A 13,670-nucleotide genomic window follows, 5' to 3' on the forward strand; every position below is an offset into this window, starting at 1 on the left:
ATTTTCTTTAGAAAACCAATTTTTCAGTGAGCGTGCAAACTTGTCCATCTACTGAGGTAGATTTAATAAGGGTAAACATACATTTTCAAGCATCCCTTAAACAATTGAAATTTGATGGGTTTGGAGGTGTTTTTTTGTATTTTGATACATGTTACAAAATTATACCCATTATACCCATGAACCATTTTTGTTCTTCCCTTCTGTTAGCAGCTTACTTGACCTAAGTTGCAGGACTGTCATCAAAATCTGCCTCCTAATATTTTTCTAATCTAACTTGTTCCAAGATCAGCCTCTCTTGCAGATGCACATACACATTGTGTGTATATGTGGTATAAAATACATTCAAACAACCACTTCCACAAAGAGCATACACCTTCTTGGCTGACAAAATTCTGACTCTTTTCATTTAGGACTAGGAGAAAGAAGCATTTCTCTAGACATTCTTCTACTTGTAAACAACATACCTTTAATAAAAAAAGCCCTGAAATTTAAAGGCCACCATAAAAAATGTCAACATTTTCACTACCCTTTTGTTTCAAGCAGCACAAGTAGCCAGCCCAGACATTTCAGTGCAGCCATTAAATCCGAATGCCTTTTGAGGCAGAATTCTATGAATGCACTCTGGCTTATAAAAAATGTATTAGATGATAGCTCTGAAAAAGGCTCTGAGGCGTAACATGGTCTATCATGTTGTGCATGCATGAGTTAGCTTTTACAAGATCAGAACCAGAAGCAAAGATGAATGCCATTCATTGTAAGCCCAAAGCTTTGGAAGTTCAGTATCGCAGCGCTCGGGGGCGAGTACTAGAGCTATTAAAAAAAAAAAAAAGGGACATTCTTTAAAGAATTGTCCAGCTTTAAAATGTTTGGCATATGTGCCCACCCTTGGTTCTTGATAGCATGGAGCTGGTGCTGCAGCAGAACAGGCAGAAGGCCACTGCCTGCTGACCACTTTTCCCTGCTCCCCACAGCCCCATTGAGCTGAATTTGATATGAGAAGGTCAGTGGTGTTCTTGTTAGTGGGTTTTAGAAAGTCAAATATCACTTGACAGAAGAAAAGCAATGACTTCACACCGGGTGTAAAGAGGAACAATTCTGGCAAGGACTCATCCACTTACTGTCAAAGAAAATTACATACAATTTACTATTTTGACATTCTGGAGTGTGTTCGACACATTATTAGGATTTGGAGGTCTTAAAGAGAAGCAATTCAAATGAGCATTAAACTAAATGGATTTTCTTTGATGAAATAATGATAAATAATAATACAGATGACTTTGGTTGTTTGCAAAATAGCTTGTTCATAGTCAGCTGCCCACATTATTTTGAAAATATCCCAAAGCTCAGGACAAACCTTTTTTTCAGCTGCTGGATGCTTTAAGAAGCTAACAATGAGTTATCATTCTTATTATTCAAACTATTACATGTATTACGTGACAACATACCTGGTTAAAATTGCACAGACTCCTGAGAAAACGTGCGTTTCAGAAATTATTTTTGCATTTTGCTGCTGACTCCAAGTAACTCAGGACCACAGCTGACAAAATGTGGCAGTGTCCTCACAAATGTACCCTCCTCAGATGCCTCCTCTGTGTTTTCCCTTGCGAGCCAATCACTCTTCTTTGCCACCAAGCTGATGTGCTGGCTGTGACTTTCTGAGTAGCTCTGAGTAATGATATCAGCTAATGTTCGGCACACGGAGAAATTCCGAACCATTCTCCTCTCTAAAAATACCTCTGGCTGCCGCTAGAGCTGCTCAGCAGTGATGAATAGCTGAAGGGACAAGCAGGTCTCTAAATTTGCTTCATATCTGACAGCCCTTCATCAGATATGGGTAATGGATCCTACTTACTCCAGACTACTGTACACTGCGAGGCACTTTCCCACCGCGAGAATATATACACTCGGTATGGGCTTCCTAATGATCGCGATTTTTTTCTTCCCCATTAAGTCGAGCTGATTACACATTAAAAAGCTGTTAGTAAATTTTGAAACGTTACTAATTCAGGCAAAAAAAAAAAAAAATAAAAGGCATGTTTGGTCTTCAAACGCACCTCCACGCCTCTATCAGAGAAGGTCTCAATTGACTTCTAGGGATTTGCCTCGAGTGTTGAAAGTGTGCGCGTGTTATAAATGCACACAGCTAATTATCTTCAATGACTTTAGCAGATTCACTCACTTAATACATGGGTATGTCTTTCCTGGGTATACAGCATTACAGAATTTTATTTCCTGAAGGTCATTTGATGACTTTATGTGATTTTTTTTTTTTGGTGTTTGTGTCTGTGCGCATTTTTAATAAGGTCCCATTTCTGAATCAGGAAAAGGATCATTCAGTGAGACAAAGCGTATTTACTGCATATCTAGGGATCTCCAGATTGGCAATTATATCATAATTGTTTTTAAATTCTAAAAATGGGGGTGGAGTGGGGAGGTAAGAGATAATTAAGTCACATGAACAGGGCCCAAATTGCATTTGCTCTCATTTTTGTTGTGAACAATATCAGTTTAATTGAATCATCTGTAATTCTTCTTACTTATTTTTTTTTTCGGCCTGCAGGAATGCACACGAGACATTATGAAAGGCTGGCTGGCAAATGTCTTGAGAGCAGAGATTGCAAGTGTCCATAGGATTTTCCAGAAATCAGCACACAAGATATGTCTACATGTGTGTCTGTGTGTGTGTGTGTAAATGCACAAACGTGCCAGGGAGGGTGGAGAGGAGGGATGGCCTCTGGCAAATTCATGTCTGTCAGCTAGCAAACCTTGATTTCACTATTAATGTCACGGTTCACCACACAAAAGCTTTCAGCGAGCATCAGCTGTGCTACACACAGACACACTCACATATATATACATCTATACCCATCTATATATATACACACATCTATATATATATACACTGGCTGCCTTCAGTCAAGCTGGCCTGTCATATGCAATGCATCACTGAAACAATGGAAAGGGCAGAGTCTCTCCTAACTTGATTAGCAAAGCATTTTTCAGTAATAATTGATTTGACTAACATCAGTTTCTGTGTTTTTAATAAAGAGAAAAACTTTATGATTTAAATGGCTTTGGTGAATGGGAGAGACCCTCTCTGATTTGAAATCAAATCGTGTTGCTTGCAGTTAACACTAGAACTACAGAAAAAGCCAAGGAAATAATAATAGTACCTAATCCATAATCTTTGTGGTGCAAAATGAAGGATTCTGGCATATTTAAGGCCTTTATGAATTGAAATACCATCCTTAAAAAACTGCATTGCTGAAGAAGGGCGGAGCAACTGATGTAATCTACCTGGAGCTGTACAAAGCATTGGACACTGTCCCACACAACATCCTTGTCTCTAAACCGGATTAGATGTTTGGGCCACTCAGTGGATAAGGAATAGGCTGGGTGGTTGCACTCAGAGTTACAGTCAATACCTCGACATTTGAATGGGGACCAGCGACGAGTGGCGTTTCTCAGGTGTCACAATTGTGACAACCATCTTGTTTGGTGACATGGACAGTGGATGGAGTGCAGCCTCAGTGAGTCTGACAAGGACACAGAGCTGTGAGGTGTGGTTGACAAGCTGGAGGGAGGGAGAACATCCAGAGGGACCTGGACATGTTGGCCATGCAAACTTCCTGAAGTTCAACAAGGCCAAGTGCAAGGTCCTGCACATGAGTCAGTGCAATCCCAATCCCAAACACATGGTGGGCAGAGAATGCCTTGGGGAGATGTGGGGGTGCTGGTGGACAAAAAGACCAATGTGACCTGTCAATGTGCAATCACAGGCTCGAAAGCCAAATGTGTCCTGGGCTGCACTGTAAGGACAAGGACCTGCTGGAGCAAGTCAAGAGGAGGCCACAAAGATGGTCAGAGGGCTGGAGCACACCTGCTATGGAGAAAGGCTGAGAGAGTTTGGGTTCTTCAGACTGGAGAAGAGAAGGCTCTGGGGAAACCTTAAGGCACCTTCCAGTGCTTTAAGGGAGCCCACAGTAAAGCTAGAGAGGGGCTTCTGACAAAGGCTTCTAGTGATAGAACAAGAGGTAATAGCTTCAAACTGAATGAAGTAGATTTGGATTGGATATCAGTAAGAAATTCTTTACTGTGAGGATAGTGAGGCACTGGAATATATTACCCAGACAACCTTTGGGTGCTCCATCCCTGGAGGTGTTCAAGGCCAGATTGGATGGGGCTTGAATCAGCCTGGTCTAGTGGAAGGTGTCCCTTTATGGTTGAAACTAGAGCATATTTAAGGTATTTTTTAACCCAAACCATTCTATGACACTGTCAGAGACAGCCATGCATAATTTTCCTTTTACAGACTGAGTAACCTGACCAAGGTAATAACCTAGGTCTGAGGCAAAGGACTGAAATTAATCTGGGTCTGCTGAGTCTCTTAATAGCCCTGTAACCACCAAACACTCTGTCCCTGTGTCTTTTCATTACAGCTTATTTAAAGTGCAAGTTTTTGACATTGGGCTGTGGCATTCATGGTTCCCCAGATAGTAAGCAGCAAGCCAGCGAAATCTTTAAAATAAAAAGGGCATTACCTTCCTTTCCCTTGAAGAGCACTAAAGATTATGGGAGTATTTTTACTTCTCTATCTGAAATACTTTCATGAAAATTTTGCTAATCATTGGATAGTTTTATTTCTTATTTGGTTATAAAATATGAGGCCAGATTTTTCTCTCCTTTACACCAAAATGTATTTACAATAATGCAAAAGAGGAGAGGAAATCACTACCAGCTCTGCCAGCCTCACTGCCCAGGTAGGTTAACATTGCTTCTGGCAGTCCTAGAAATCTGTGCAGAGCCAAAGTCCACACCATAAATAGTTTCTGTGACAAAGGCATTTTGTAAGTGACACCTTTAATGATCTGGCTATTTATAGGTTTCAAACCAGGACAAATGATGGATTCCTTGGCAGCCGCTTATCCTTACCCTTGCTAAGTGTATGGGGAGGGATGAGGAGAAGGTCTAAGCATATTTTTTCACCTCTAGCCTCTGCTATCAGCTACTGAACAAGGACTACCTGCTGAGTGGACTGATGGTGAGCAGGATGACGTACAAAGCCCAGTAGCCTGCCAGGAGCACTGACAAAAGTACCAACAACCTGCATTTGGAAAACAAGAGATCCTGGAATGGAAACACACCCAGCCCAAGCTAGAGCCAACATGCTCAGCTCCCAATCAGCCATCCAGAAGATGCAGTCAAGTATCAGAAGTGTTCAATATAAACAATCCCAATAAAATCAATTGAGTCTGCTGGATGTTGAATGACCTGCATCACTAGGTTGCTCATTTAAGTGTCTAAATGCAAACCAACAGATGACAGGCTCTTTTGAAGTCAAGTCCTTTGAGTCTTATTCCCCAAACCCTTAAAGAAATGCTTTGACATCTCTTCAGTTGCAACGAGGGAGCTTGAGATGCAAGGAGTAAACTCATGAATGCTTCTGCACTCTGAACACCTTGAGGGCTGATTTGTACAGATACTCCACCCTATCAAACTCCAATGTAAAACTGCTGCCAGAAAATATTCCTCAGCTTTCTACACTAGCAACTATCCATTGCTTCATTAGACTGGTCACAGGCTAGAAAAACCCCAAAGGGCATAACTTTAAACATTCCTGAACAAACCCATAGGATGGACAAAACTGGTTCTTGCAGAAGAAATACTGGAGTGAGAAGTAGTTAAGAGAACAGCTGCAGAACAGGGCATTAAGTCAGCTCTACTGCAGTCAGAAGGAACAAAGGATTTTTGATACACTCTAATACACACACATAATATGACTTGCTTTATTAGAGTCTTTAGAAATCATGACCCCTCTAATATGAGGCAGTGTTGCTCGGTAAGCAACATGGACAAGAGCCCAAAAATCAAACAAGCACACTTCTATATACTCCAGTAATTTGCCATTTTACTTAGCTTAATGAATTTTACAGTGCCTAGGAGAATAGAAATGATGGGTTATGAATTCAACAAGATATCCTCAGATGCCACTTAGAAAGGCAGACATGGAGCACTCTGTGCTTTTCTATGTTTATGGACATGCACAAATACATACATATATATATATATATACACATTAACACATATATGTTACATATGTATGTATGCCCATATATATTTACATAAGAAACCAGGTTCTAAATTATGAAATAAAAGGTCATTAGACATGGCTACAGTACAAGATTGATCTAACTAAGGTACTGCAAACGACCCTCAAATCACTCCCAACCCTGAATAGCATTGCTCCTTTTAGTGCAATATTTAGTGCAGTTTAAGTGGAGCTGGTAATATAATAGTGCTACAGTGAACAGTAATAGTGGACAGGATAAAAAGAATATAAAAATAAACTGAAATCAGAAAGAAAGTCAGCTTGTAACAAACTATGCTAATATTTGCTTCTGCTTTTTTTTCTGTAGGCAGATGAAGATGCTGATACAGACCATTAATGCTCTTAAATTGTAGTCAGTAATAGTGTATGAGGTTGTTTGATCATCTCATCGTAAAATGGTCCTGAAGTGTGCTGTACCTTTTTTTTCTTTTTTAATGTCTGGTTTCATTCACCCTTGACCACCTTTGTTCTATTCTAAATCACGACAGAGATGGATTGAGGGAAAATGAAACAAAGTCCAAGACACACCTGCTGCATCAGATCCTTGAAAAGTATTGAAGAGAATGTTTGCAGAGGGCCCTTAACTGCCAAAATCAACAAATACACCAAAGCCCAATATATTCCCCCTTGCTCCCCCTTTCTATCTCTGAAAACAGAATCTGCTTCCTGAAAAAACCTTTTTAATCTGTGGTAATGGGGTTCCAAAAATTCATGGGCTTTGCAGACTCTGAACCCCCCAAATCTCAAGAAGAAAGAGAAAGGAGTCAAGTCCAAAGGTGATCACAGAGAACCTGGGGGTCTCACTGGGGCTGGAACAGAAGCCCCTGACATGTTCAGGGAACCAAGGAGACCAATTCCCCAGCACATGAGAGGGGCAATGTCTAAAACAGGCTTCATGTGTGCCCTGAGGCTGCTCCTGTGCTCCTGTAAACAGGGAGACATGTCCCTGGGTGGAAGGGCTCAGGAAATGCTTCTAGCCATGGTGGCAAGAGCATGACAGTCACAGCAAGGGACCAGAGGGACAGCAGGGGACCACTGGTAAGAGCAGGTTGAGACATGACGGAAGGACACTCTGAGAACCCAAAGGGTTTTCCTGTCAATTTTCCAGGAACCCAGAAAGGTGGTGCCTGAAAGGACTCAGCCCTTAAAACTCATTGTGAGAAATGGAAAAGAGGTTTTTTCGAACATAAAATTCAAATTTTTGAGAAAGCTTGCTTTAAACAGACAACCATCTGATCCTGATTGACTTGGGCTCACAACAGAGCAGCATTAGCTCAGTACTGAACTCACTATGTGCTGCTGGCTGCCATCAGCAGATGTATTTTACAGGTGTTTAGTTTTGCTCACTCACATCTAAGCAATTTCATGATTTAAAAATCAAAGCTGATTGACTGAAACAAAAAGTTTGAAGAAGTCCCATATTTCAAGCTTATTTCAGAAAAATACCTTGTCTTCTAGGAAGCGACTAATGGTTTGCATAAATGATTTTCCCATTTCAGGAAAAATGGGAAATCTCAAAGTGCTAAGAATTGCTTCTGATGGTCCAGAAGGCACCCCTCCTCACCCCATATTCATTTGTAACTGTAAGAGCCTTAATGAGTAAAGCATCATAATTTCCAATTTTAACCTTATTCTCTTCCCTGAGGTAAGAATGCAAAAACATCAGCTGGCTTCACCCAATGTCTAGAATTGCTGCTTCTCTACAAAATGCTGTATTACATTCATGACAATTCACCGTATTTAAGCTAAAAGGTGATCACAGCACCCTCAGGAACCCTAGGAAAATCCACAGCAAGACAAAGCACCACTACAATCCAGTCTAAGAAGGATCTGTCCAGTAATATCATACATCTCAGTGGTTCCTCACTCTGCTTAATTAAAATGCTCATTACCTATGCTTTTAGAACTTTCAGCATCTCTAAAATTGCTCTGTACGGTATAACCTTGTGTTTTAAAGAAGATGAAGGACTGTCATAACTTCAAATACCCCATCAGAGAAACCTCGTCATAACCCAAGCCACAAGTAGTCTTTGCATCCAGGGCAGTGGAGAGACAACTTCAGCATAAAATGCTCCACCAGCGATGACACTATGTGGTATTCAGCACACAATTTCACAGGTGTATAAAACAAAGTCTGGATAAAAACCAGGTAAAACCAATATTGAATTTGTATTTTCAAATTAAGTTTTTTTTTCTAATTTGATACATAGAAACTAGTGACACTGGCTGGCTGGCAGTTCCCAGTGGTTTAACCGCAGCTTCATTACTAGAAACAGAATGCAGCTTGGTTGGATTGAGCTATTTTCAGTGTTATTTAGTTCTGCTACAGAACTTTGCATTCAAATACACTGTCTTAACTGTTATGTTCTTAAACTACTTTTGTGATAAACTCTCTTTCTTAAAACTTCATGCAATTTCCCAGTTTGCTCCTGACACTGCTCCCATGTCTCCAGCCTCTAAGTTCATTACTCATTCTTGTGATGTTTCTTCTGCTGGCTAGGATTATCCCAGAGAGTTATTTGGGTATAAGAAAGCAAATGAACTTGAATAACAGGTCAAAGGCTAAGACTGGCATAAGCTGTCTTGGGTAAACGACATAACTTTACCTAACCAACTGTTTATCCACAAAAACGCAGTCACAGCATAGACAGAGCCACCTCCTGCCCTCCAGCCTAGCTTAGAACAGGCACACAGACTCTCTCAGCAGTCAGGGAATCCATTGCTTGGACTCTGCTTCCTCTCCTTAATTTTCCTTCTCTTGAAGTTCAGGATTTGTCAGGCTACAATCAAAACCTTCCTGGGTCTGCTCCCTTATGATAAAGATAGAGAATCCAGCAGGTATGACCAAACATAAGGAAAATGAACCAGAAGCTACAATTCTGTGGATGATGCTCTGAGGAGGGCAGAAAAATGGTTTGAGGAAGGCAGAAAAGTTGTGCTTCTCCTTGCCAAATGAACCCTTGTTTCTCTTTGAAGCAGCCAGCAAATAACGCATGACATGCAAAAGCTTCTGACTGCAGTGGAGGAAGAGCTCGACCCTGAGCTTTGCTTGAGCCACCTTGGAAACAAGCACAGAATTCTCTCAGCCTTTCTGACTCAAGCTCAAACTGTTAATTTTAAGAGAGCAGAAGCAAACAACTTGTTCACAGATGATTTTCAGCTGGAGCCAGCAGAAAAAGGTAAAGGAAAATAAAATGTCAAAACTTTTGATTCATGCCTCTCAGTAAACATGTTTTGCTGTAATATCACTATTATTTTCGAAACCCCTGAATTTAACTCTTCCAGCTCCGCCAAACAGACAGAAGAAATAATGTTTTTTCTCCTAAAAATTTGTTCTTTAATCACTTTAGTTGCTATTTTCTGCACACTCAGGAATGGTGTTCCCAGCAGTGACAGTCAAAGAACAATGTAATTGTTGCATACACAATACTGTTTCTCAGCAGAGAAACGGGAAATCTCTGAATTTATAGAATCTGTGTGGATTACAGCATTTTATCTGTCTTCTGACTGATAGGCAAAAGTTTACAATGGCTTGTAGAACTGTGAAAAACCAAATCAAATAAAAGAGGGCAGGTGCTCAAATTAACTCCTTATATGCCTTGATTTCAGAAATCATTCATAAAACACTGAACACAACATTATCTGCACATAAATACAGCCTCAGTATACTTTGTTGGCAGTGACAGCCGAGATCAATATTGGAGACCAAATGCCAACAGTAAAAGGGTATGTCAGTCAGTATTTCACTGACTAACTGCCCTTATCTGAAGCTCTCATGCTTCACTGGGTGAAAATACAGCCATTGATCTTAGTGTCACAACTCAAATTCTTCATATATCAACTAGTTTTCCCCCCAACTCCCCTTCTCAGCTGAATTTCTGGGCCACTATTTATTTTTATGATCAATATTTCTATCACTCTCGCATGAACTACACTTTTATTATATTAACCTTTAAGTACAATTTTTAACATATCTGTTTGGTGTAATGTCACACGTTTTAACTCAACATCTCTTTTACAATTGCCAGAGACACAGATGAAGTTCAGGTTTCTTTAAGTGTTTGTGGCAAAACTACTCTGATTTGATAGACAAATGCACCCTGTGCAGCTCTCTGTGGTTGTGCAGGTGTGCTTTCAAGGATTCAGCTTCCCTTTCCAGGAATTCACAGCTCAGCTGGAAGAATTTTTCTCTGAAGAGTTTTTCTCAGCGATTGATCTGACTGCTTTACCTTAAAGCATTTAAGTGTTGGAAATTAGCATGACAAAAATCCAGCCATGCAAACAGTCCTGTGTCTGAAGGAGATCGACTGTTCTGCTAAACAATCCCCAGTACTGGGAGAGAATTTAATGTATGTGGTGTATATGGATCAGGTCAGGGCTTGCTTCATGGTCTCTGAATTTCACTTTTCCTGTTTGCAAATATGAAGTACAGCCTCCTTTGGTTAATTGCTTTGGATTTGAAAATCAATGAAACCATATTCCAGAAGTACTAAATGTAATTGTCTGATCTACATTAAATGCTCTGTGAGATTACTCATTAATAAAGTAATTGAAGTTAAATGCTCTGAGATCTTTAAATAAAAAAGCATTAGATGGATGATAAAAAATATACAGACATTGTAAAATACATTACTGTCTTAGGGAGTAAGTTTTAAACTAGAAATTTGAGGGAAATTATTAAAAACTGCAATAAAACTCTCTCTCCTGTTTTACTGTAACTTAACACTTGTCACTAGCTCATTCACTCAACTTAGTGAAAATTACAGCCAACTATTACTCCTGTCTGTCTTGGAACTAATACAAACAAGGTAATTCCTTTATTATTTGATAATGAGAGATAGAATCCTTGAGCTATGTGGGTTTTACTGCTCCAGAAACCTTTTTAATTTTACTTTAAGAACTACCAGAAACTAAAATTAGTGAGACACACCAAGCAATGCAAAGAGTATTTTGGGTTTTTAAAAATTATTATTATTTAAAGTTTCAGTGTATTATGTTAGGACTACAGTTTTAATGCAGAAGTTGATGTCTCCCGAAGGAAATCATTCCACCCCAAAATGTTTCATCAATTATTGCGTTGTTCCATCATTATCCAAATTGTCAAAGCAATTTCATTATAAATCCCACATAAAGTAGCACTAAGGGGTAATGGCAAAACGGCTTTGGTCCCTGTAGGACCATCTCAAGAAAAATAATTTCAGGCAGAAGAGGAAACAGGGCTTTGTTCTTGTGCCGTGGGAGGGAAGTTTTTCTTCCTTGGCTACACCCGCACGACACAAAAATCCCCACAAATGGGGACTGCTTCAGCAAAAAAGCAGGAAAAAAACTGCACAGTATACACAAGCTGCCTCATTTAGGGATCCCACAGCAAAGGTTTAATGATAACGGGACCGACTGGAGCTGGATATGTAAAGAGGCTTAATTTCTCAGCTGCAGGGAGCTCTTCAGGGGAAGAATGTGGTGGGAGGATGGGAGGGAAAAGAGTGTGTGCCCACGGCCGGCGTGCACAGACGGGTAGGATGGAGATGGCTGTTTGTACATAAACAACCTCTCAGCTACAGTCAGATTTTTTCCTTTATCTGTCCAAAGCTGTGTATTTAGCATTAGCACACAGACTTCAGAAAGTAAGATGTCTGGGCTGCTTTCGCTAATGGAAGATAAAAAGGTATAAGGTGAGGATTTCCTTCAGGGCAGGGAGAAGTCATGAAAATACTTATTTTTTTAAAATTAGTCTTGCAAAGTTAAAATATTAATTGCACAGCATCTTTGTACATAGATCATGAGAACAAAACCCACTTTTTTATGGTTATAAACGTTTTTTGGGTGAAGGAGTGGCAGAAAATGCAAGTCAAAAGGAAATATAAATAAATAAAAAGATAAGGAGAACTCTACAGACTATGAAATACCCACTCATGCACCAGATAAAATAACCCATCCCTAAACTGCAAACAGTTCAGAAGAAACTTAAAACATGAATATAGAAAGAAAGCAATCCTGTTTTAACCGATGAACACAAAGAGAGGCAATAAAGTGGTTGCTGGTTGGGGGAATTTTTGTTCTATTTCTGGCTCTTATAGAAGGAAAATTACTTCGCTTCTCTGTGCCACAACAGAAGAATATGAAAAATGACTACAGAATTGCAAAAGGGAATTTTTGGGGCTTACTTAACATTTAATGAAAGGTTTGAGGTTCTTGTGTGAACACCACCACAACAGCAACTAATATTAATTAAAGACCAATTTTTATGTGGCTGAAATAAAACCTTCATCCAAATATACTTATTATAGTTTGTTCCAAAGATATCTACTGCCAAGTTTACCAGTCACTCAAGTAGTTCACTCCTTTAAAATATATTTTTACTAAAATGCACAATTAAACTTGCCAGATTTTTATGCCTTTATTACTAGCTATAAACAAAAATTCATTTTATTTCAAGATTCCATGCTGCAGAAAGCCTCAGGGAAAAATGAAATTTTAAGTGACTGGATCAATGAACACTAGATTCTTAAATGCTTTCTGCAATTCTGAAATTTCTGTGCCTTACTGATTCAGCCTCTCTGTCGTTTAGCTGTACTCGTATCCCACAATGGAGACACAGGATTTAAAAACAAGAGACACAAGATTTAAACATCATACTAGAGATAGATAGCACTGTATTCTGGATATAAAATATATCATCAGTGGCCACATCAGTATATCAGGCCATCTCATCAGCAAATACTAAAAAAATAGTAAAAATTAAATATGTAAATGGAAAAGTGACAAGAATTAGTCTGCTTGCCTTTCTTCCTTTTCTAGATAAAAATTACCTAATATGGAGAAAAAGAAATAAATGCCATATCTGAGAAGAAAACTCTTACATTTGCTTTTCTATCCTGCTGTCCATCTTTGGATACCAGTAGAGGAAACAATGTCTTGGTCATACTGTCCCTGAGCCTGTTGTCTCTGCCAAAGGCAGAGCCACCCCAACCATGAGAATTACACAAAAGCTCCTGGTGCTGTTAAGGACAGTTCAAGAGGACTGACAGAAAGTTTTCTGCCTTCCACCTTACAATATAGACATTTAATTTTGGCACAGAGATATAGATTAAAAAAAAAAAAAAAAAGGAAAGAAAAAGAAAAAAAAGAAACAATAAGACCAAACCTTTTTTGTCCCAATTAAGTGCAAGTCCTACGTGCCACTGTGCACACAAGACCAACCTCCCTTTGCTTTCAAGCTACTCTTCCTGTTTACAGACAGAGAATAAGTATGAAACCAAACCCCAGAGTAGGATGTTAAAACCACATTTTGCAAACCAGCTCCAGGTCAGCTCTTGTTTTTTTGAGTCATTAGGGTTTTCCCTTACTGTGCTCAAGACCTTGGAGTTTGTTATCAATGACTGCCATAAAGAAAAACCGTAAAAATAAATAAATAATAATAAATATATATATACAGATTATAGCTATGGGTCTCATAATCAGGGAGCAGATTCCTTGTTGGTGATAAGGGCTCATCATGGATCTGGTCCCACACTCTCACTTGGACCATCCCAAACCACCGCGACTTCTATCTATCTATGGA

General features: G+C 39.4%; 1 protein-coding gene across 3 annotated transcripts in view; it reads right to left on the reverse strand.

Annotated features, from left to right (window-relative positions):
* The window catches only part of CELF2 (CUGBP Elav-like family member 2), a 376,889-nt gene that overhangs the window by 163,209 nt on the left and 200,010 nt on the right, over window positions 1-13,670 (reverse strand). The window lies entirely within an intron of this gene.

Source organism: Zosterops lateralis, assembly GCF_965231275.1.
Source record: "Zosterops lateralis genome assembly, chromosome: 4".
In the NCBI taxonomy this organism is placed as follows: domain Eukaryota; kingdom Metazoa; phylum Chordata; class Aves; order Passeriformes; family Zosteropidae; genus Zosterops; species Zosterops lateralis.